Genomic DNA, 26785 nt, shown 5'->3' with positions numbered 1-26785 from the left:
AAATTAAGTTTACCGGTTTGTCTGTTACCTTTTACGGTTCAACCGCTGAACGAGATGAGAGCGATGTCGATAACTAGAAACGATAAACGAACTCGCCACCCACCTGTAGGGACGGTTGCTTTCAAAAAACATCGATGAGTGGACCTGGATGACTGGTTTACTTTATCTATATTTAACTGTAGTACAGTTATTGTAGGACAAAACTAGCCCCAACCTCCGATTTCGTTGAACCTTCATAGATTTAGATGAAAATTTGGGATCAAGTATGTTTTACCCTCTACTTCAAAAGTGACACGTACACACGAAAATGGGAAAAAATGTAAATTTAACCATTCTGGCCATTAAAACCGCCTAAAAACATGTATTTTTATCACGAAATCTTTGATCTATATTAACTCAAAAAATATTGATTTATTCCAAAAACTATATATTACAAATTTAGCTTACAATTTATCTTTCTATCGACTTCTGGGGTTATTTTTATTATAATAATCTTCACCTCCGAGAAGTGGTGGCATCCACCCCTAGGGCAAAAGCGCAAGATGGCACTATGTTACTTTTGTTTCTGTAGTGTATTGTTAACATAAAATATTAAACATTAATGTATGTGAGGGTATGACAATAAATAATCAGTATTGAACTAGCAAGTGGCGTTTCATTACATGGTGACAGCGGTGCGAGTTATTTAATTAGTTTTTAGAAGTTTGAGGCAGTGAATTATTGAAATAAGTGAAGATTTAACGTAAGTGACGTTAATGCAAGTTTGTATTACGGTAAAATGGAGCACGCTCGCCCACCGGCTGAGTTAAACATCGATGGCAGTCCAGCCGCGCGAGCGGACGCGTGGACAAAATGGTGGAAGCAATTCGAGATTTTTTTAAAAGCATCGGGGACGATTAAGGAACCACTAGATGTACAAGCCAGCTTGTTAGTGAATCTCATCGGGCCAGAGGGTTATGAGATATTTTCGACCTTCACGTATGGTAAAGAGGAAAGTGCAGAGGACGTGAAATGTCTTAAAAGTAAATTTGATACTCATTTTGGAACAAAGAAAACTAATGTTACAATGTTACGGTTTAAATTTTTTACGAGAAATCAATGCGAGGGTGAGCCGATAGGAAAATATGTTACCGCGCTCAGATTGCTCAGTCAAGATTGCAAGTTTGAGCATCTCACAGACGACTTAATCAAAGATCGCATAGTATGTGGCATTTCTAACAACGTCGTTCGGGATCGTCTACTGAGGACTGATGATCTAAATCTCACGAAGACTATGCAAATCTGTGAGGCCGATGAGATATCGAGGCATGAGAGTAAGCAAATAGAAGAGGCGAGTTCGAGCGTTCGTGTGGACGGAGTGGCCGGGCGCGGCCAGACCGGCCGGAGTCGGGACCGCGGCGGAGTGCCGGCGGCGAGGCGCGCGCGCGGCTGGTGGCGCGGCGCCGCCCCCGGGCCTCGTGACCGCGAGCGCGGGGCCGCGCGCCAAGGGGCCCGCGCGTGTCAGCGTTGTGGTAGTGAGTTTTGTGAAGTGCAATGGTGTCCAGCGGCTCACGCGACCTGTTACACCTGCAGGGGCAGGGGTCATTTTTCAAGGGTATGTAGAATGCCAGGGAAGAGGGTGCACAACCTAAGTGAGGGTATTGAATCGGAAGGGTCTGATGATGAACTAATCTTTGTGAATGTGATAGGTAACTGTGAAAGTGATAGGAAAAGGTCGAAGGAATGGACAGATTTATTGGAGTTTGGTAATGGTAAGAAGTTAAAGTTTAAGTTAGATACCGGTTCGATGTTGAATATATTGTCTAAATTAGATTATTTGAATCTAGGTCTTAGTTACAAAAAATTGAGCCCTTACACTGGGCGAGTGCACTCTTATACCGGCAACATTGTGCCGATAATAGGACAATGTAACCTATCTGTTAAATATAAGGAAGTGTTTTATAATCTGAAGTTTGTTGTATGTAACATGCAATGTCAAAATATATTAGGATTGAGTGCTTGTGTAAAACTGGGCTTAATACAAAGAATAGATAACTTAGATATAGACAAAAGTTATTCAGATTTATTTTCGGGTATCGGGAAATTGCCTGGTATACATAGGATAGTTATAGATAAAACGGTGCAACCCAGTATATGTCCGTCGCGGAAAATACCACTAGGTCTCCGAGAGAAACTCCACAGTGAGTTGCAGCGCATGGAACAGCTGGGTGTAATTCGCAAGGTACAGCATCCAACAGAATGGGTAAACGCTATAGTAATAACAGCGAAGAAAAATGGGGATATACGCGTGTGTTTAGACCCGCGGCAGTTAAATCGCGCGATCCGGCGTGCGCACTTCACGTTACCCACGGTGACCGACCTCGCGGCGAGACTGCGCGGGGCGAGCTGCTTCAGCGTGCTCGACGCGCGCTGCGGCTTCTGGATGCTCCAGCTGGACGACGTTAGCGCGGACCTGTGCACGTTCAGCACCCCTCACGGCAGGTACCAGTTCTTGCGACTACCCTACGGGATAAGCTGTGCACCAGAAATATTCCACGCGAGAGTGCGTCAGCACCTGGAAGATCTGGAGGGAGTCGACTCATTCATAGACGACATCGTGGTCTGGGGTAAGACTCGGGAGGAACATGATCTACGATTGAATCGATTATTAGAAAGGGCGCGCGAAATAGGAATGAGATTTAATAAAGACAAATGTAAATTTGGGGTCAATGAGATAACGTATTTAGGACATATTTTCGATGAACGGGGCATGAGACCGGATGTTAACAAAGTTAAAGCTATTCTGGAAATGCCCGAGCCCAGTGATAGAAAATCATTAGAGCGGTTTTTAGGTATGATTAATTACCTTTCAAAATTTGTACCTAATTATTCACAGGCGGTGGCTTCGCTTAGAAGTTTACTTAAAAAAAATGCTGAATGGGTATGGGACTCGGTGCATTCGGAGGCGGTGAAGTTATTAAAAACAAAAATTGCAACAGCGCCAGTGCTCGCATTGTATAGTACGGAGCTCCCGGTTGTACTTTCGGTGGACGCCAGCGCGGAGGCCCTCGGCGCGGTGTTACTGCAGTCGGGGCGCCCGGTCGAGTTCGCATCCCTCACGCTCACTGAGACGCAGCGTCGGTACGCACAAATAGAAAAAGAAATGTTAGCAATTGTGTTTGCGTGTGAACGGTTTCATCAATATATTTTAGGGCGACGCGACGTGACCATACAGAGTGACCATAAACCGCTAGAATCGATAGTTAAAAAATCGTTATCTTCCGTTCCGGCTAGATTACAGCGTATGATGCTTAGACTGCAGAGGTATGATTTTAAGGTCGTATATACTCCTGGAAAATATATGTATATTGCAGATACTTTATCTAGGGCCCCGTTACCGGAATGCATGTACGAAAAGTTAAATGAAAACATTGAAGCACAAACTTGTTTTATGATTAGTAATTTGCAGTTTAGTGATAAAAAATTGAGTTTAGTTAAAGAAAGCGTAGCTAATGATGACGAATGTCGAGACTTAGTGAAATATATAGTAAACGGTTGGCCTAAAAATAAATACGAAGTGAAAGTTAATCTTAGGATATTTTGGTCGTATCGTGAAAGTCTACAGTATGTAGATGGATTGATAATTAAGGATTATTTATTATATATACCGGCAGCACTACGGCGCGAGATGCTAGAAAGGATTCACGAGGGTCACCTAGGCATCGACCGCTGCAAGCGGCGCGCGCGCCAGGTGATGTTCTGGGTAGGCATGTCCCGCGACATCGAGCACGCCGTGCGCGCGTGCGCCATGTGCGAGCGGTACGCGCCCGCGCCGCGCCGGGAGCCGATGTTGCCGCACGCCATTCCCGACGTGCCGTGGCTCAAGGTAGGCTCAGATATATTTGAATATAGAAAAAAGAATTTCCTTATCCTAGTAGATTATTTTTCGAACTTCGTTGAAGTTAATGAATTGACGTCGGTAAATAGTAATTCTGTGATAAGGGCTATGAAGGAGCAATTTGCTAGATACGGAATTCCCAATGAATTGATCACAGATAATGCAACAGTTTACTGCTCGAAGGAATTTCAAACCTTTCTTAGTACATGGGATATTAAACACGTGACGTCTTCACCTTTGTATGCCCAGAGTAATGGTAAAAGTGAGCGCAGCGTCCGTACGGTAAAAAATTTAATAAAGAAAAGTTTCGATTCGGGAAAAGATTATTACATAGGATTATTAAACCTCAGGACTACACCGCGGGAAAACATAGACTCCCCAGCGCAGATCCTTATGGGTAGGAGGTTAAATACGCGGTTGCCAACACATCATAAATTGTTTAATGATATTGTCGATCGCAAAAAGAATCACGATGCCGTGTTGGACCAACAACATAAACAAAAAATTTATTATGATAGTCGTGCCGCGAAACATCTTCGACCTCTGCGTGTTGACGATAAAGTGGTGATCATAGACGGTAAGAACCGAAAGAGCGCAAAAATTATTCAGCCGGCCGCGGAACCCAGGTCGTATATCGTAGAGGATCAAGTCAGACGTAGATATCGACGTAATCGGCGTCATTTAGTGTGTAGGCAAAATATAAAAGAGGGCCAAGAACAGTACGAGCGGGCGACAGACGGGAGATTCGCTGAGGGCGATAAAACTGGAGCGAGTACAAGCGGTACCGGGGCGGTTAAATCTGAAACGGCTCCGACAAATATTCAAACTCGTGATGTGGATACTAGGTCTGCGGAACACTTCGGGGACTCGAAAGATGCTTCAATACATACGCGTCCGTTAACTCGTACAAGGAGACAGGCTCGGTTGAATGCGCAAAATAAAAATACAGCCTGAATAGGTATTTATTTCAGTTGAGTTTACGCATCATGTAGGTATTTTATGTTTAGTTGCATGGTTTATTTATAGTAAGTACTAGAATTTCGGTCTGAAAAATATTTAAAAAAAAAAAAAAAAAAATTAAAAATTAAAAATGTGAATGTAAAAGAGAATTATAGAAAATTGTAATCGGAATTATTATATTATATGCATGTAAAGAATTATTAAAATGAAATCGTATTGTTGTGTATGGGGTAAAAATATAAATATTGTATTTTTTTTTTATCACTGTACCTATACTTATATTCCTAATCCTGGATTATGATTATAATAAGTATTGATTTAATAATGTTTAGATGTATTATGATTCCTTTTCTAGTAAACATTATAAGAAGGAAGGAAAATAATTAATATGATATTGTAATTGTTGTAAATGAATAAATGTTTCTCTTTTATTGAAAAGGGGAAAGATGTAGTGTATTGTTAACATAAAATATTAAACATTAATGTATGTGAGGGTATGACAATAAATAATCAGTATTGAACTAGCAAGTGGCGTTTCATTACAGGTATCCTCTATCTACTTACCAATTTTCATAAAAATCGATGGAGGTTCAACGAAAACAGAGGTGAAAACCCCCATTCACTGTACTATTGAAAACATTTGTGAGACTTCGGAATCGCCTAAGATTAGCCATAAGGCAGTTTAATTGATCAGAGAGTTTTTGGATACGATTATAGTATTTTATATTTTCAACATTTGCTTTGTACTAAGTTGGTGGTAGGCTTCAGTCGTGTCTAGTCTAGTCGTGAGAATATTTAAAAGTGATCGTACCTGTACACGAGTACTTCTTCATCAGGACAAATCTGGAACAAAAAAAACGACAAATATCATAAAAATTCTGATACAAATTCATATGAAATTTTTCCTTTTATTTTAGGGTTATAAATTAAACGGACTCTGCATAACAACGATTCCAAATATTCAGTAGGAAAACATTTTTAATAAGCGCAAAAACATTGAAGTCATTGAAAATGCAACACAATTGAGCATGAAATATTTTTATACGCTAAAATTGTACGCTTCGTCATTTTGGGTTATTATTTGTTGTGCAATAAAGAATGTTTTATTTTATTACAAGTAGTTCACATAATGTATTTTTTTTCCTTTTTCATTTTTCATTTATCTTAAATAATGTATAAGGGCTGACCTATCATTGTCCTATCGCTATTAAGAGAAAGGAGTTGGAGGTAGACTGGAAAAAATTTCGAGTAGTAGGTACGTAATTTTCAGTGCTAAATCATAATAAAAAATTAAAAATAATTACAAAAAAAATATATATTTTGAGGTGGGTGAGTGGTGGGGGGGTGGGTCTTTTCATTTACTTGTATGAAAAATATATGTTAGTTGATTACAGACCTTCCCGATATGCACAAGAAATTTTATAAAAATCGGTCCAGCCGTTTTTGGGGAATTCGAGAATTTTTTATCATCACTATCATCATAATCAACCCATATTCAGCTCACTGCTGAGCACGAGTCTCCTATCAGAATGAGAGGGGTAAGGCCAAAAGTCCACCACGCTGGCCCAATGCGCATTGGTAGACTTCACACACATAGAGAATTAAGAAAATTCTCAGGTATGGAGGTTTACTTCACTGTTTGAGAACGTGATTTTTAATTTCTTTAAGAATTTTATATAACAGATAACAAATTAGTAATATTTATGACAACTGCCTCGATAGTGCAGTGGTTAGTCTACATGGCTTTAGATCACGAGGCCCTGCGTTCGAGTTTGCCGTTATACTGAGGTTTTCTTTCTTCTAAGAAATTTTCTGTAAAAAGCTCGGAATACTCAATGGTGTTACATTCCCATGTCTCGGAAAGCAAGTTAAGTCGTTGGTCCCGGACACTATCTGGTCTATATAATTAGGTGTATTAAGTCAACGTAAGTTATTCTACAAGATTTAAGTCAATTTAGTTACGGCATCAGACAACTGACAGAGCGACTGCCTAATTAAATAACTTGATGCTTGATGAGATAATATTGATTCTTCAGCTATTGATACTAAAATAGTTGTAGAATCAATATTAATTTAATGAAGCTATAGATTTATCCTTAAGTTATTAAATAAATAGTACAATGTTAAACTGAAATCTAGCATCTTTTTATCAGAAAAAATACATAATAATAATAATTATTATCTATAAAATAAATTAACCAAATAATACGTAGCTACTGACATTAATTATGTAGATACCTGCCTATACAAAAAAGTCTTTTTTTCAGGTTTTTTTTTCAGTCAGTGATGAAAAAGGAAGATGAGAATTAAGTTATTAGCTATTAAATTATAAAACCCCTTTTCTGACGAATCACAGTTAATTAGACTTGCTTTGTTCGAATAATGATGTGACAGACTGCAGACACGACAATGTCGTTAAAACCATACAAATATAAATTAAGACTTAAGACAAATTTAAAATTTAAACTCACCAGAATCTCGCAGAACCAAACATCGAAAATTTTTATGTCTATACACAATTTAACGGTCAAGCTTTGCTTTGCCTTATGTGCACTTCTTCCCTATCCCTATGTTACCCTACCCCCTACTCTACCCTTTTCTACCTTATGTTCTCTATCTCAAAAAGCTCTACTACTAATATAAATAAAATGTCTAATCTAATTTTCCCATAGCGGAAATCTGCTGGATAGATTTTAAAGCTTTTAAATGAAGATTATTATATTCATCAAGATCGTAAGAAATAAATATCAGTAAAAAAATTGCGGGTATCGGCATTTATATAACCATAAATGCCGAACAGACGTCGCTAAAAGCTAAAGCTTTATGTAACAGACTTAACCACTCAATTACCACGGTTTTTTTGACGGCCTCCGTGGCGCAGTGGTATGCGCGGTGGATTTATAAGACGGAGGTCCTGGGTTCGATCTCCGGCTGGTGGGAGGCTTCGGCCGTGGCTAGTTACCACCCTACCGGCAAAGACGTACCACCAAGCGATTTAGCGTTCCGGTACAATGCCGTGTAGAAACCGAAAGGGGTGTGGATTTTCATCCTCCTCCTAACAAGTTAGCCCGCTTCCATCTTAGACTGAATCATCACTTACCATCAGGTGAGTTTGTAGTTAAGGGCTAACTTGTAAAGAATAAAAAAAAAAGTTTGAAAATAAAGACGTTACACAAATACTGACAGCGGGTATTTTTTAGTCACTGCGACAAATCACTATTACGGATGACGTAATTAAACTAAAATAATTAACTAGATTGACCGTGTTCTTCATTCAAATCCTCTGGAAATTAACAAAGGTTGTATATCAATAAACTTGTTCATGCTAAAGTAGTCTATTACATTCAAAATAAGATTTTAAGTCGATTGGGGAGTAGGCGCTTAGGCGCCGCTTAGGGCTCGTGTGCAAGTGACCGTGACGTAAGCGGCGGCGCCGAAGCGTCGCGCCAGAAATCAAGGAGACGGTCTTAAGACAGTATTGTCTTGAGTCTGCACAGAACACCAAGTGACATTTAATTTGCCGCAGCTTAATCCACGCCCTTTTACTACCGGTTCCAAGTCTCGTCAGTTTAAACACTTATTACGGTGATGACCCTAATTTAAATAAAGTTACCGTTTACGTCCCTTCTTATATTTTTATTTGCTCATAATTTTGCAAAACACAGACCTCTGTAGGAAAAGTATTGTGGTGTCAGATGGAGAGTAATAAAAAGTTTATGTTAGGTATTTCTCATCTAGTTTATGGTGCTTCACCACCTTTATTATGACGAAATGTATAATTTTACAACTGCATCGTTATAAAATTATATATTGCCTCATTGGCGCAGAGGTTTGCGCTGTGGATTTACAAAACGGAGGTCCTGGGTTCGATCCCCGTTTGAGATCTTCTTCGTTCGTTTGAGGTCTGGGTCTGTTTGGTGGGAGGCTTCGGCCGTGGCTAGTTACCACCCTACTGCCAAGCGATTTAGCGTTCCGTGTAGTGCGTGTAAAAACCAAAAGGGGTATGGACTTTCATCCTCCTCCTAACAGTCAGTTAACCCGCTTTCATCTTAGATTGCATCATTCACTTAGATTGTAGTCAAGGGCTAACTTGTATAGAATAGAAAATTGATGCAGTGGTTTTGGATCACGAAGTCCTGAGTTCGAGTCCTAGGTCAGGCTATGTAATACTGAGCTTTTCTTTCGTCTAAGCAATTTTTAGTAAACTCAAAGGTAACTGACTGATTGATCACAGTGACCTATCAACGCATAGCCCACTGGACGGATCGGGCTGAAATTTGGCATGCCGGTAGATATTATATATAACGTAGGCATCCGCTAAGGAAGGTTTTTGATCAATTCTATGAAACTTTGTCAATTTTGCGGCGATGCGGCTGAAATTTTGAATGAAAATAGATTTTAGTCTGGATTAATACATACACTACTTTTCATCCTGGACAAATTCATGGTTCCCGCGGAATTTGTGAAAACTGAATTCCACGCAGACGAAGTCGCGGGTGCCCGTTAGTCACACATATAACTCATAAAAGCCGCAAAGCCGCCCTCCAGTGGGCTGATAATATTGAAGTTGTAAAGTTGTCCATCCAAATTTTTTTTAACTTCCTAAAAATAATTTTGAAGTCAAAACAACGTTTGCCGAGTCAGCTAGTAAACCTATTATGAAATGAGTTGATGAGTTAAAACAGTTCATATAAACAACCATTTAATAATTGCTATCGCTTAAACATTCCTCCACTAACCAATCTAAACAACTTTGTTTATTTTAATTATTGGATGTAATTATATTTACCCGCAGGGTGATGTGGACCCGCTGATTTATATTTTACTAGATACCGCAAACCGACTATTTAAGGTTTTTCAAAAGAAGTACAACCACGAGACTATTTAACGCCAACTTGGGCGCTAGTTGCTACGATGTTCAAATGGGTAGGTGGGCTTAGGTTGATGTTTCGATCTGTAACATTATCTATAAAATCATCATTCATTAACAACCCATATTCAGCTCACTGTTGAGAGGGGTTAGGCTAATAGGACTATAAGCCTAACCCCTCTGTCTGCCTCTGCGAGTCCGCATTTCACTTCACACACCTAAAAAATTAAGAAAATTCTTGGGTATGCAGGTTTCCTATCGATGTTTTTCTTTCACCTTGAGACACGTGATATTTATTTTCTTAAAATGCACATCACTGAAAAGTTGGATGCCCCGGACTGAATTCGAATCTACGCCGTTCAAAATCGGAGGCAGAGGTTATATCCACTGGGCTATCATAGCTCTCCATAGCGCTTATAATATATAGTTCAAACCAACGTTACCATTCTGCATATCTCACAACAGAAGCAGGAAAGCGCGCAAGGAAGTGCCATGCTCGAGTTAACATAGTTTGCATACCCGCACCGTCCACTTCCCTTCGTGCCTTTGAGAATATACTCGTACATAGAACACTCGATTTAAATCCGAATGAATCACATACTGATGTTTATGTGCTTCACGCCTTCATGCGGGTAAAACAATCATATTATTTGTGGTCACAGTCGCTTTCAATTTCATGACACGATTTTGTTACAAAATCAAGAGTCAATACCACGCCTTATTCCCGTAGGGGTCCTTCTACCATCCGTGCTTATCTCCCTTGCTTCTTCCATTAATCATGCCTGGCCTTTATTGAGAATCTGAAGGGGAAGGTGTCGTGGATTTAGTCCAGGACACCTGCCCCTTCAGACATTTTCTACTCTCGCCTTATAAAACCCTTTGGTCTCCTTTCATTTATTTTCTCTGAGTGATTAAACTTTAAATTATATCCGTAACAAAACAACAAACATACAATATTGCGGCAGTGCCACAAAGTTTTCAATTCAGACCGCTTTATTGGTTTATAACCAACCAACCGACGCCACGCGGTTTCACCCATGTTTTTCCCGTTATTATTAAAGTACAGGGATAAAAAATGACTTGCTAATGGTATGGTAATAGTTTCGGAGATTACTCCCTATAACACCACAAACATTTCCTCTTTCTTTCTTTCTATAGATTAATCAGTATCTCCATGTATATTGCCTTACTTTAATGTCACGCACTTCGCCCATCTTTCTCACACATTTCTCTGTCTACAGAAAGCTTTGTTCACACTATCTCATAGCTAAGCTTCATTTACAAAAGCCTTATATGCAAAGTAAATTCCCTAGCATAATAAAATTATATAACGGTTTAAAACGAAACAAACTTTTCCACTTAATAATATTAGTGGAATCTCTACCTTTAATACGACCGTAGTTAAGCGGGATTAACTTAATAGGTTTTCTTAGAGCATACGAGCAAGGCCAAACCGCCTCTTAGTAAGTTTTCGTTAACTTCAATCCATTCAATCTATAGGATTAATCCTCAAAGTGGGAAATTTTCGACGAAAATCGTTTGTGTACTAAGTATTTAATAAGTTTAATCTATTAAGGCATATTACTTGTTCAAGTTAAATAACTTTGATAAATCTGGATAAATAAATTTGTTGGTTTTTAATGTTGTTTAACTAGAAAATGAATAAAAGATAACGAATCAAAAAATCTATTTGCAGACAAAATGACAAATTAAGTTATGTAGGTACATAATTAAGCTACAAATCGACATCTGATAGTGGTAGTTACTAACCTCCCCTTTACACCCCAAAGGGAGGATAGTACCAGTCAGTCTCCCCAACTGCCAACCTCACCTGCTCGTGGTGCACCCTGCAGATTGACCGACGAGGCTTTGGTGACCGACTAATGGCGGTATAACCATTCTCAACTGGATGGATTTTTATAAATGGCACAGGCCGGTGTCGGGCAGCAGCGACAAAATCCAGCTCTGCGAATGACCAAGACGCATGCCCAGCGTGGTCATTTATTGGGCATTAAACCTTACATGGATACAGCCATAAACAAACAGCCCCTAGTCCCCGGTGGCTCCACTATTCCTGGCGCTGCGGTTGTGACCGAAGACATCAAGCGGATTGCCGGGAGCCGATGTGCGGCGGCTCGAGACCGATGTGCTTGGAAGTCCATGAAAGAGGCCTATGTCCAGCAGTGGACGTCCATCGGCTGATAATGATGATGATGATGACCCCCCTTTTAGTAATGTCGTGGGTGTCAGCTCTATGTCCTGTCCTTTTAGAAGTAGGTAGGTAGGTTGGTAAAATTATGTGATCAGGAACAAACGATACATTAGAATTAAACATGAAAAAAATCATACAGTTCAACTTGAGAACTTCCTCCTTTTTTTAAATCGGTTAAGAGTAAAGCTTGAGAATATCAAAGTAAATGATACAACTGAGAATACAACCTGGTACTTTCCTGTGGGATAATTAACATACTTGCTGAATCAGAAAATTCATTACAAGATCGTTTCTTGCTATTTGCATAATATCCTTGCTAACGTTCACGAAAGAGAACATATTCGGTAAAATTAAATCGCCCATCATCTTTTACGAAGCAACCATACGAACGTTTAGAAACCTTAGCTACCAATTCAAGTTGGGTTTAAGCGGCCCATTTTATTCCTAAAACCCCTCGTCCCTTAAAAATGATAATACGGTATATTTAAATTAATTTTCTTATCGCTAGATCGGTACACATTGCACCCCAGCCTCCCCTGCGCTGTAAGATCAGAGTTAACGAGTGATTCCATTCTCGCCCATTCTCCCCGCCTTTAGTTGATTAAAACACGGCTATATTAAGATGGTTGTCGGCGCGATTCTGAATTTGTAAGTGTTTTTTTTTTGCGAGATGAAAAAATTAAATTATACAATGTTGAGTTTTATTTGCGGACTTTGCTTACATATTTATAAGAGTGCTCGGCGTTTATTTGACATAGAAAATAAGTGTTTCGTAATTTTTATACTCCCATTTAAAAATAATATCACACATTTATAAAAAAAAACATACTTCTCCGTTTACTAGGCTTATAAGTGCTCAAGCAACTGGCAGTGCTAAAGACTTTTCGATTACGGGCGGCGGATAACCTCATTGTGAGAATACCCATGTACGCAGGAGATATTATAGTGCACAAGTGTGTGCGCAGGCACAGGTGCACTCTCTCTTCCCTCACTCTCGAAATCCGATGGGACGGCAAACCGACACGACCGGTGAGAGATCAGGCGCAGGACAAACCAACCCTACGTTGACTGAACTTTCTTCTTCTTCTTCTTCCACGTGTGCTACTTTTCATCCCGGAAAATTCCATGGTTCTCGTGGGATTTGTAAAAAACTGAATTCCATGCGGACAAAGTCGCGAGCGTCCACTAGTACTTCATATTATAACTTGATGTATTCGTATCTCTTGTTGAAAGACCATAATTTACTGGTTTAACATCAATAATTCAGCTATTGCACCAGTTTGACGTGAAACAGAAAATGCACGCTTTGATCCGGCGTAGTGTTTACTAGTTGGCAATAACCGAATTTAGGCCAAAATTTCTAGATCCATATTTTCCAGGATTTGGAGCGGATTAGTTCTTTGAAGTTTGATTGTACTGCTATTTGTGCTAAGCTTCAAACACAATCGTTCTGTTTCAATAATCGTATATTGCTAATCGAGCAATCAAATACCAAAATGATACATTTTATCTGTATCTGTCTATACAGGATGCTCGGCAGTATTTCCTATAACTCTAGGGTTATATTTTTTAAGGCAAATTAATTAAAAATATGTAAGTAACATGTGTAAGGTTTTGATAGCCTAGTATTTGGTAACCACTGGAACTACCTACTGGTCATAACTATTAATTTCTATTTATCTTTAGGATCAGATTACCCATTGCGAAGGATAGTAGACTAAAAACTATTAATATTGACGGCTTCCGCGGCGCAGTGGCATGCGCAGTGGATTTACAAGACGGAGGTCCTGGGTACGATCCCCGGCTGGGCCGAATAAGATTTTCCTTATTGGTCCAGGTCTGGCTGCTGGGAGGCTTCGGCCGTGGCTAGTTACCATCCTACCGACAAAGACGTACCGCCAAGCAATTTAACATTCCGGTACGATGTCGTGTAGAAACCGAAAGGAGTGTGGATTTCATCCTACTCCTAACAAGTTATCCCGCTTCCATCTAAGATTGCATCATCATTTACCATCAAGTGAGATTGTAGTCAAGGGCTAACTTGTAGAAAAAAAAATACATAGAAATACTTGCTACAAATATTCTTCATTCACCTCCTACAAATCGTTAAACTACGTTTAACGACGTATATTAAAATACGACGTATATTAAAATGTACCAAAAACTGCAACTTTTCCAATACTATATGAAATAATATCCGAAATATTGACTGCATTAAAATTCCCAAAGAATCCATCCATGTAAATGTAGCTTTCAACTATCTTTTCAATGAACGTCCACAATTTGGTTGCGGTAACACAATTTATTCCCAAAATTGCCGCTCCATTACTATGCGGCGCTTGGTGCATTTAATTTTCATTCCTCGCTCGATGCCGAGACAAGCAACTTACCAAGTGTGAAATTAATAAAGGGGTAACTGAAAACTTTCAAGGAGCTTAAGTCAGCGCAAGCTAACTATAACTTGAGATTACGCTGCAGTTCGAAATAGGACGGCAATTATATATTGAGGGGCCTACTTATCACAATGGGGATAATGACTAGGTTTGAATATATTTTTATGACATTATGATATATTCGGGTAAATAAGGTCAATGTTAACTAATTTATACATAAAAAGGAAAGATTGTCTGGATAGTTTAAGGTTTGACATGCGACTCAACTTTTATACTTTTATTCTGGTAGCTAACTGGGATAATTTACCACGAAATTTGTAGGACATTGTGGCTGTTAAGTTGTATAACTATTAATTAATTCAAACATTCAACATTATTGATACAAGTTGGGAGGAGTTTACCAAAAGTTGGTACTAACCAGATGTTTTTTCAATCAATTGAATTTCTGACTATTTAAATGGGAAAATAATTATGTGTAATGGATAATAAAAAGATAATCTTTTTAACATAAAATGGAACCGATTTCAAAGACTTATTTCAGTTATTTTGATTTTAAGACAAAGTTACTAATCCGACTTTTATGAATATGAAATAGTACCAATCTGAAAGTATACTCAATTTTCAAAATTGTTTAATAAACAACGAAGTTATGAGGTAACAAACTTTGAAAAAAAAGTATTTCACCTAGTAACATACGCGTTGAATTGAATAACTCCTCCGTTCCGTTGATAAATACTATTATTTTACAAAATCGAAACCTAGCTTTATTGGTATTATTAAAGAAATATTTGAAAAGTTCGCTCGAACAACTCATTTATCAGTGGGTTTCCACTTGAACGATTGTACCTATTTACAAAGAAACAATCTCAAGTCTCGGCGAAAACAAATAGTTTGAACTGTGCGGTGAGCGACTTGTTCTGTAGATATTTTATAATACACCAGTTGTCTTGGTAATTCCACCATTGTAATAAACATCATTTCTTGTAACAATTACTGGAAATTCTGTACCTAAAATATTGGTTATACTTTTGGGTGAAGTTCTTATAATGTTATATTATTATTTCTTAATTATTTTCGAACAAAATAATTCCTTTGTCATTAAATACAACATAATATTGTAAAAAAATATACCAAATTCATATTAACTGTGACTTAAAATTAAAATTTATTTGTTGGTTTGTTATATAAGACCCGAGTTCACCGACTTTTATTTAAACGACGTTTACAGAACCGACGTCAAATATTAAACGTAGTTTGAACAAGGAGCATTTTTTTCTTATTCACCAGATTGTCAATTATTTGTCATTTTTAACCGACTTCCAAAAAGGAGGAGGTTCTACGTTCGGCTGTATGTATGTGTTGTTATATTTTTTTATTTGGAAATAGAAGCTGGCAGCATCGAGTGGCATAAAACCTAAGCAAGGAAGTGATTGATTTATGGGAGACATTTGAATGATTTCTGAGATTAAATTATACTCTTTTATAATTTTACGGGTCCTTTGTATGTTGGTCGTTGAGAGAGTAAGCTTCACGAAACTTCCGAGCGTTACAAAAACATAGCCTGCAAATATCTCTGTCAAAGACGTCTTAACCGAAGAATAACCAGGGTATGCAAGCTCGGTTAACATAACCGCCCGATTTGCGTCATTAATCGGCTTATGGGCTATGGTGAACAGGAAACTTGGAATAAATAGCGTTTAACTTATTTAAACGATTGATTATGTTTAAACGATTGTCGGTGAACTCGAACCATTAATACACCATTTTTCATAACCAGAAATCTTAGCTGCGCTTAAAATATTGAATACAAATTAAACACAAACTTAAAACTTCACAAAAGCAGGTTCCGCACCCAATCAATGGATTGCTAAGATATTTGTCACTGCTATAATCTAATTTTGTTCTTTTAAGATATTATATTTTTAAATATTAGGCAATTTAATCAATTTTATACTGCACAATACCCAATGTACCAAGAAATCTTCTATTGTAAATTTTAGACAAAGGCAAAATAAAAAAACCTTTCTTCAAATTAAAAAGTTTTTAATACACGAGTAGGCCAAAGAAAAGCTTTCTTGTAATTAAAAATGTTTTAATACACAAATCTTAGTTCTAAAACAACCAATTTCGAAACACAATGAAAAAAGAAGTTCAATTTACTAATGGATCCTTTTCAGGTCAAAAAATTCAGTAGCGCTACGCATAGAAGCCTGCAAGGCATTTGTTGATTTTGCCGTCTCGTTATCAGAGTTTTGTACACTAACATTACTAGTGTACAGACGAACTATTATAGATTCAATGTGTGTATTATTAAAGTTGATTATTGCTTGTATTAGTTTTTCATGTTAATTAAAATGAAAGTAAAAATGTGAAAATTCTTTCGTATTACATGTCGTTGAAATAAGACTAAGCCGTGATAGCCCAGTGAATAGGACCTCTGCCTCCGATTCCGGAGGGCGTGGATTCGTATCCGGTCCGGGGCATGCACCTCCAACTTTTCAGTTGTGTGCATTTTAAGAAATTGAATATAACGTGTCTCAAACGGTAAAGGAAAACATCGTGAGGAAACCTGCATACCAGAGAATTTTCTCAATTCTCTGCGTGTGTGAAGTCTGCCAATCCGCATTGAGCCAGCGTGGTGGACTATTGGCCTAACCCCTCTCATTCTGAGAAGAGACTCGAGCTCAGCAGTGAGCCGAATATGGGTTGATAATGATGAAAGTCAGTGATGGCTATAAAAGCTGAAAGTTCGTCACACAAATATTCTTAAAGTTTATAAGTTTAGCTATGGTTTACTAACTTTCCACATACATAAGGACCTGGCGATTGAAGATAGTTATTCTGAAGAAAATAATTATATTAAAAATGTTTTATATTTGGACCATTGAAATTCTACACCCACGAAATCTTACAATATTATTTCCTTGGTGGTGTCTGTTTAAGAAAGGTGGTATGGTTTAAGAAAGCTTTCCCTACTTTGTAGACAATAAATGTTATTTTATAGGACCCAGGTTAAGAACCAAGAAACTCACAATCGTTAGCCATACATGCCATTACTATACAATTGTTAACGACTCAAAAAAAATCACCCACACATTTAAGACCAAGAGAGCTCCAATAATAACAAGAACATATTTCTTTCAAAATTAATACCCCGAGGAGGCCATTAACAATGATATATATAAAAGATTACCCACACCCCGCTGTAATACTTTCCACGCCATTGACGATAACACGGGCGCAAAAGTGTTAGAATATTGCCTTTGAGGCTAACAAGCAGGAAAATTCCTAGTAGATAATAAATACGCAATGCATAAGCTGTATTCACGTCCTAATTCAATAATGTTAAGACATTCTGTTTTGTGACGGCAGTTTTGCTTCATAGAATATCAGCATAGTATAAAGGCTAGAGCGTATAGCCAGGTATCATCTTGTTCTGAGGCCCTGTATAAGAGAGATGATATAGATACAGATATAATAATAATTATTATATTATACAATGATATATATTATACGATATATCACAGTGCCTTAGAGAGCACCCGTACGTCCGCTGTTATTATTATAACCACAACTGTCAATCTGATAATTTTCGATAAAGGATAAAAATTATTAAAACAAGTATATACCTCGATTTCAATAATTTACATTTCCCTTTACGAGCCGAGTTTGTAATCACATAGAAACTATAGATAAATAGGTTCGATCCGTTTGTTCTAAATTTTCATCCAAATTAATTCTGAACCAACCGGGAATTAGATCAGTTTGACAAAATGAAAATGTGTATAATTCGAGGCTCAAATAACTTCATAATTTTCGATTTTCAGCCAATATTGACATGAGTGATTAGAAAACAAATTAGTCTTTGGACAGACACGAAATTTTATTAATGACCATACTATTTTACGTATTTGTATTTGCGTGTTGATATACAATTTTGCGTAGTCGTAGTCGTATCTATGTGATAAAACTATGAACGAGGCGTTTTCCTTTCAAGCCATCTTCATGTTCCAAGACTTTGAACGTCCGACAAAAAAGACTTTGAACAGAAGTATGCCCTCTGAAAATTGTCCGACAAAGTTTAATGGCATAGGCTAATTTGGATCTTCCATGAGTGCCTCTGATACCACACAGCATACACTGGCAGAATGTCCCAGTTGGGAAAGCCACACGAGGCACTCGTGGCTGCAATCGGTCAAGACCTATCTCTGTCAGACGTCATGAAAGCCATGACAAATATTGACTAATTCTGGGAAGCTGTAGACTCTTTCTAGCTAGAGGCGGCGGAAAGGTTAAGAGAAGTTGACTTGGAGTGTCATTCTTACGACCGCCATTTACCTACTTGACGAGGACCGGGTGATAAATACGGGGAATCTGTCGCCCACCCCTCGAGTTATTGACGTTTTTAGTGTTCCCAAAGCGATTTCAATAACACAACAGGAGAGCTTGATTACGAGTGCTACTGGGTGGTTTTGCGGTATTTTAAGCAATGTTCCCGTGGTTCAGTCATCAGGCAGCGAGTCGGAACACCGTGGGGTTTTAGTCGATTGAAGTCCAACATAACCTTTTGCTTCCCAGTGGCAAAAAGGTATCCATGAGGATTTTCCCACGTTAAAAAAAGGCTGATTTGTATCTTCGGACCGGTATCTACCAATGCGAGGCTTCAGCTTTTTCATTAGTCAAAATATAGTGCCATTAAAATAGAAGTTCGTTTATATTTGCTCATGAAAATGCAAAAAATACACATTGTAGTTTTTCAGTAAATTACCAGTCAGAACACCCTAAAACCAAATTCTCACTATCGGTTGAATTGGCTTTCTTTTTCCGGAATGCGATCCCCAATGCCGGATATGATTCCAATTACGACCCCGACGGTTGTTAGACCCTTTACTAGTTGGCTTTAATATTGGACATACTACGAGTTTCGGGTGATTTATGACTAGGTGATATAGCTAGGGCGTAATATATAAACTATTTATGGGATTATTACAGAAATATTTAAAAAAAACATCATCATCCTCATTGTCGTGATGACCTACGGAACCGACACTTGTTCGCTAACAATGGGCCTTAGTAGACGGCTCAGCTCAAAGTCACTCAGCGGGCGATGGAGCGAGTTATGCTTGGAGTTTCTCTGTGTGATAGAATCAGAAATGAGGAGATTCGCAGACGAACCAAAGTCACTGGCATAGCTCAGCGAGTCGCGAAGCTGTAGTGGCAATGGGCAGACCACATAGAAGAGCCGATTATGGTCCCAAGGTGCTGGATTGGCGACCCCACACCGGAAATCCGAGGACATCAAGCGGGTTGCAGGGAGCCGTTAAATGCTGGCGCCTAGAGACCATTGTGTTTGAAGTCCATGCATAAGATCTACGAGTATGTCCAACAGTGTACGTCCGTCGGCTGATAATCATAATCGTTAAAATAGATAAAATCAACAAATAACGTCAGGACTTCGGAACATCACGGTCTAGAGCCTAAAGGCCTAAACAGCTCGTCTAATATCGTCTTCTGCTGATATTATCATATTTTTTAAATGATTACGCATGTATACTTTACGCAGATACGCTAGATTACGCATATATACGCAAATACGCTAGATTACGCATATATATACTTTGCCCGCCCATCGTTGACAAAAAGTAAAAGAAATGTAATTGCATTGTATGATTCAAGGTTAATGTACAAAATCAAAGCCCACACATGAAATCTTAATTTTGTAATACCTTAAATTGCATTATAATAAGTAAGTATAATGTATATAAATGATCTAATTAATTCAGCTCTTGTATTGTTGAAGTTCGAACAATAAATTGATTGTCACGTGGAGTTTTCCTTTTCATAAGCGTAGGATGGTCGGGCACTAGGATCGAAATACCAAATGCGAAATATCACATATAAGATAGACTAATTTCATAGATTATTTGTTGATATTCTCGGAAAATAGAATTTGTAATTTGCTTTGAGCTATAGAGCGGTCCAATTTGCTGATTTTATACAATTTTCATGCTGAGAACCTGGTTGATAGCTTGGTTAAATTACTATAACGAAATAGGCCAATTTGTGTATATAAGTAATTGCCTAGTAATTGCCTTGTTTATGTCTCAGGTAATCAAGTTAATATCAGGCGCCGGATGTAGGATGTCTTTAGCTCTTGTATGGAAGAAAGTCACTCGTTATACTCGTGGTAATAGGGCTTATTTATAATAAAAATTATGATATGAACAGATGACCTGATGTTATATTGAAAACCATCTCCTACAGAAAAAGCAACCACATGGGTTGCAATAATAAAAGGTTACAATGCGCTGTTATGTGCCCGTTAATCTCAGGCATAGATTATATAATGATCATCTCATTATCATCATCATTATCAGCCGATAGACGTCCATTGCTGCATGGACTTTGCATGGACCTCCAAGCACAACGGTCTCGAGCCGCCAGCATCCAGCGGCTCCCTGCAGCCTCTATCATGAACATCTATACTAACATTATAAAAGAGGTAAGGTTTGTGGCATTGTAAGGGGTAAACTCTTGATCTACTGAATCGATTTTGAAAATTCTTTTACCACTAAAAAGCCACGTCATTTGTGAGTGTCATAGGGTATATTTTATCTTCGTGTTCTCACAGGAACGGGAACTAAGTGGCTGAAACCGCGGCTAGTGTCCTTATAATTTCACCGGCGACCATATTCTTCAAACTGGAACATAGAGATGCTTGCTCTATCACTAATAATTTCTAGAAAATGGTGGAGCTATTATATCGTTTACTGTATTTCGTTTTATTTTAATAATTACTGTAATACCATGTTCACATTCAAACCACTTTAGCAATGTTAAAATGTATTTATACTAAAAGGTAAACAACCTTTAACACTGTGTGATATATGACGGAAACATTACTCACATATATATGAGAGAGCTAACAGTACGCGCCTTATAAAGGCCTATAATAAATTATCTCACGGCGCGTCGAAACCACAAACAGTGGTACAAGAGAATTATATGAAAAGCAAAAGTTCCGTAACACTCGTTTATTTAGTAAAGAGAACAAAGCTAGCAATAATGGACTTTAATTTAATTGGGGTTAGATTCAAAACAGCTTGCATAGTACATAGAGGGCGAGTAGGTTGGCAAAACTTCAGTAATTAGGTGGTGAAATCAAGCTGCAACGCCTTCCAGGCTTTTGAAATTTTGGGATCACTTATGGTGTAGGTACAATTTCTGTTGAAACGAGTTTATTATTTTTATATATAACGAGTACATTTGAAGTATATATGTTTGTTATATATTTTGTACTAGAGGACGCCCGCAACTTCGTCCGCGTGAAACTCGATGTAAATTTTCAACTGTCCCTAGCCTACCCCTACCCTACCATTACCCCTACCCTACCCATCCCTACCTTACTCCTACCCTTTTTTAATTTGTTTCTGTTATAAGAACCTTCTCCTGACAATAACAAACAGTGATATATGGATTCATTTACATATATATAGATTAATGGTCGTCAGTTCGAGCAGGTTACCTGATGTTAAGTGTCAATATTTTAATCACAAATCACAATCCACCCAATGAAGGCCTAACGCCCATTGGGTAATTTTGCGGGAACTTCCAAACACCATGGTCCAAATCCACCTGCATTCTGTGATTTCCTTTGCGACCAACTGCGATTGCCTGTGCCGAAATACTATACCTTACCGCCTCATCTTGGAACCACCACTTACAATTTCCACTTCAGCTTCACAAATTTTAGAACTATATCTTTGGTTCATTTACGTATCTCTTCATTTATGATTCGATCACGTAAAAATACTCGGACAATAGTTTCGCTGGGGCTTTTCAATATAGCTCAGGGAAACAACCAATTATGTTTAATACAAAGTACCTAAGCCAGATTTAGACTATGAGACATTCTAATCTGTTACAACACTTTTGTACAATAAATCATTTAAATATACTGTGTTAACGATAATACAGGTTTTCGTATAATAGTAATAAAAATATAAAAAGAAGTAATAAATAAATGAGGAAATGGTATAAAATATAAGTACTACAACACAAATGTCTTTATTTTAACCGTTCAAATAGACTGAACAATTTTTTTGTATTATAAAATAATAAAAGTTCAACAACATAAATGTCTTTATTTTGAACGTTCAAATGGACTGAACAATTTTACGTATTATAAAATAACTAGCTGACGCCGCGCGGTTTCACCCGCGTGGTTCCCGTTCCCGTAGGAATACGGGGATAATATATAGCCTATAGCCTTCCTCGATAAATGGGCTATGTAACATTGAAAGAATTTTTCAAATCGGACCAGTATTTCCTGAGATTAGCGCGTTCAATCAAACAAACAAACTCTTCAGCTTTATAATATTAGTATAGATTATTTCAACAACATAAATGTCTTTATTTTGAAGGTTCAACTGGACCGAACAATTATTTTATATACCTATTTGTTACTGTGATTTACTGCTTCAGTTGCTCGGAAGTCACAGCGAATAGTTCACGAGGCTTTGTTGCGTGATGGACCCTTTACGAGTTCGCCGTAATATCAGGAATTTGGTGGATTTCGGGTGATTAATGGATGCCTACCGACTATACAAACTATCTATATTTGAAGAACGAAAAGACACTTAATATAACATTGACTTAGAATGTTTTTGATATTATATACCTATGGCTCATTGGCGTGCACAACGTTTTTAACTAGGGTACGCACTATAGATACAAATTGTACAAAATGGAAAATTCCTCCTCCAATACAGGGCACCTAATGAATTCTCAGGGTATGCATTGTGTTTATGCATCTATGAAGTGCACGCCGCTGCTGTGACCATCTAATAAAAATAATATACTTACTTATTATTTTCATTAGATGGTATTACATAATAAGTTTTATACAATGTAAAGAATATGTATTAAAGATTTTATAAATTAAAACTAACTCCCTCCACGTGAAACTCAGTTTTTTTGAAAATCCTGCAAAAACCATAGATTTTTCCGGGATAAAAGTAGCATTTACTCATATGTTACTTAATAACCTCTTTTAACCTCTTAATTATTATTTATCTTAATTATTAGTCCAGTTAAAGTTGCTTTAGCTGTTTCCTCCTCAGGGTTTTCCTCCTTTCTCCTTTATCCTTTATTCCTCAGGTTAGCTTGGACAAACAGACAAACAGATCCTTGAGAATCCTTGTTTGTGTTTTACTTTACATTTGAGAAAATACAGCTGTTTTAAAATCACATAGAGACATTTCAATTTTATTTATAATAAGTATTGATTTATCATAAAACGTCAAATTTATTGGTTCATCAAGTCGACCACGGCATCATCCGTCTAGGTAATTTCCAGCTCCAAACCACAATCGATTCTTTGAACTATGAGTCCCACTGGCCAATGACCTTGAAGGTTTATTTTTGTGATACCATATAGGTATTACCCTCCACACGACGTGAACAAATAAAAAATAGCAGCAATGATAAAAAATATAGACTCCTATAAAGTAGTTATTTTGATTATACCTATTATTTCGTTGTCGTCGTCCTCTGAGAGTCTTAAGGATAAATATTTTTTCCATACAAGTAATATAATCCCTATAAAAAATACATTATGCCCCCGCTTAACATAGCTAACAAAGAGCTAAAGAAAGTAAGACGCATTTAAGCTTTAATCAAAGATCACAAGCTTCGCAAATCGGCAGGCAAAAATCTCGCAAGTAATAAATAAAACATCAACGCGCCCAATTACTCGACATCAAAAGGTAAATCTAACATTAACTCAATCCGAAACATAACAAAAGATTTACGGTTTTCACCCGGCTTCGTTCCAAATCCCCATGAAAGGGAACCCCATTCATCGAACTCCGTGGGTCTATATTGTCGTTGGCAGCGTTTTAAACAAGAAAAGTTTTTATTGTCCTTTATATCGCACGGTGCTTGAACCATACGTGACTGACATTTTCCTTAAAATTAAGTTTAATCAACATTTTTATGGCGATTAAGAAACGCTTTATGACCGCAGTTAAAATTTTGACTGCTGTGTATTTATCGAGTTAACGAGTTAAGTATGTGAACTTAAGTATAAGTTTTAATGACCTGTGCTGTGTACGCGTTAATGTTCTAAGACCTCACAGTACTATTAAACATTTTTGATGAGACAACGTCTTATAATTCGATGAAGCCGGCCGATCCATAAAAGATGACGTTATGCGTCGTTCCCTCGCCCTAGGGTTGCCAACTTTTTTACAAGAAATAAAGTATGTTCTGGTCTGTGAAGATTATTAAACAGTATTTTAGAAAAACGAACATATTCTTTTGAAAAATGCAGTATTTTCTTATGACGTTGTCACGTTCAACTGTCGTCAGTAAACCGACTTTACAGACAACCGATTTTTTTTCTTCTTTCTTGAATCAGTTACTAGAAAAAGTTATCTTTAATGAAAGTATTGCGTGATACTTTATTTTATCTGGGGAGATTACAATCAAATTGTAATCTCCCCAGATAAAATAAAGGAATGATCCTAAAAATCTTAATACTACGCGTCGCTGGCAACAGTTGTAAAATACAAAAATCAGGCAAACAATAATTAGTAGTAGAAGAAAAACTCAATCTAGATCTCGGACAAAAGATTTACGACTTCATCTAAATTTGTTCCCAATTCCTATAAAAGACGAATTCATCTGTAAAAATTCAGCGCTATTTGTTTTCAACGTTCATCTAAAACAAGAAAAGTCTTTTAACGTTTTAACTAAAAACTCACAAAGCCTATATTTTGAAACTATAAAATCTTAAATTGGCACCGCCTTCAAAGTGATCAGAAGGTAGCACATACGATGTTATTTTTTTTTTTGAGTTTATTTTAGGTGCTTTCGAAGTCAGTTGATTTTTTTGTTAAAAAGATTTTATTTTTCTATTTACTTAAGCTAGGACCCTAAGTCCTAGCTTAAGTAATGAAAGCGCCACAGTACGGGCAATTTAGTTGTTTTCATTTTAATACAAAATTACTTAACCGATTTTCATGAGAATTTGGGACCAATCTGGAAGTATACTATTTCAAACAAAATAAGAATAAAAACATACGAGTCAAATTAAGAACCACCCCTTTTTTAAGTCGGTTAATAAAAGATTACAAAAAAGAACACAGTTTCACGCGACAGAGTCGAGCATGTCCAATAGTTTGCAATAAAGAAAATTAAAATCATGAGACAAAGCTATAGTCCTAGCAGACGCCAGTCAGTTTTGCGTGATATTCTGTTTTTCACAAACCACACGCATAAAACTAATAATACAATAATACAAGAAATTTTAATCGGGACCATGGATGGTTGCTGCCGTGTCGACAGCGTGGAAACCGTTATTTCTTTCATTGTCACATATAACAAGATAGCGTTAGTTTGGTTTGCTTACAAGAAGATGAGTCTAATGAAGATGACATTAATGAACCGTCAGAGAGTGTAACGGAACGTTCACTCCCCACCACTCAACCCCTCTCCCAGCGCGCGATGCGAGCAGCTGCGCGTCGCGCTGCCGCTTCGCATATTGCCGCGTTCCACGTTGCAATAATCAGCTCATGACTAAGGGCCACGTATGGGTTTCAAACTAGTAGGGCATACTCCGACCTAATATCACGTGAGTTTTAGCCGTGTTTCATAATCAATTAATATGAATAACCCTCACGATGGCTTAAATTCTAAAATTCTAAAACTAATAATACACATAACTACACGAACAGTATCATAATTAAACAATAAGAGAAACAATACAGCGAAAGCTACACGAGTAGCCCCTAATAATAATAAAGGAGAATCAGAATACCCAGTTCCACATTCCCACAACCCTATAAAATTTACACACACCATTGTATAACCGTTCATTGTACTCGTTTAAAAACAGAAGGCGGTGTTTGTTTGCAAATCAAACGCCAATATCAGTCCCGATCGATACAGCCAGCTTTTACATATTTGCATAATAGGATTTTCGTTTGGGACCGCCGAGTTGCGAAATGTCTAAGCAAATGTTTTGTTTCCAATTCGCGTCGGACTGCTACATTGTTATAAATTGGATTTTATTTCCTTTCCCTTTCAAATTTTACGGTTTCAAAAACGTTATTTTGATATTCTATTTCATTGGTTAAACTATTAACGTAAATGTACTGCGTGGTATGAATATGTGATTATGTGAATCAGGTACCATATGACTATAAATACAATAATATTATTTACATACAAGCTGCGCCGCGCGGTTTTGGATGGTTCCCGTTACCGTGGGAATACAGGGATAATATATAATATATATAGCCTATAGCCTTTCTCGATAAATGGGCTATCTAACACAGAAAGAATTTTTCAAATCGGATTAGTAGTTCCTGAGATAGTCAATAGTTAAGCACCAGAATACGCTAGCTGCCATTTTTTTAAATGGTCTTAAAGTGTTATTTATCGTTCCACTAAATATACTAAATATAACT

The 26785-nt window shown here is 37.5% G+C and overlaps 1 protein-coding gene across 1 annotated transcript in view; it reads right to left on the bottom strand.

Moving 5' to 3' along the window:
• LOC112055902 (TWiK family of potassium channels protein 12-like) overlaps positions 1-26785 on the bottom strand; it is a 201118-nt gene that overhangs the window by 99571 nt on the left and 74762 nt on the right. The window contains exon 2 of the mRNA XM_052883277.1: positions 5649-5680. The gene's annotated coding sequence lies outside the window, so the exon portion shown is untranslated. The remainder of the gene's footprint in view (positions 1-5648; positions 5681-26785) is intronic.

This window comes from Bicyclus anynana, chromosome 8, assembly GCF_947172395.1.
Source record: "Bicyclus anynana chromosome 8, ilBicAnyn1.1, whole genome shotgun sequence".
Lineage (NCBI taxonomy): Eukaryota > Metazoa > Arthropoda > Insecta > Lepidoptera > Nymphalidae > Bicyclus > Bicyclus anynana.
The sequence above is the reverse complement of the archived record's forward strand: the minus strand, read 5'-3'. Positions and strand labels throughout refer to the sequence as shown.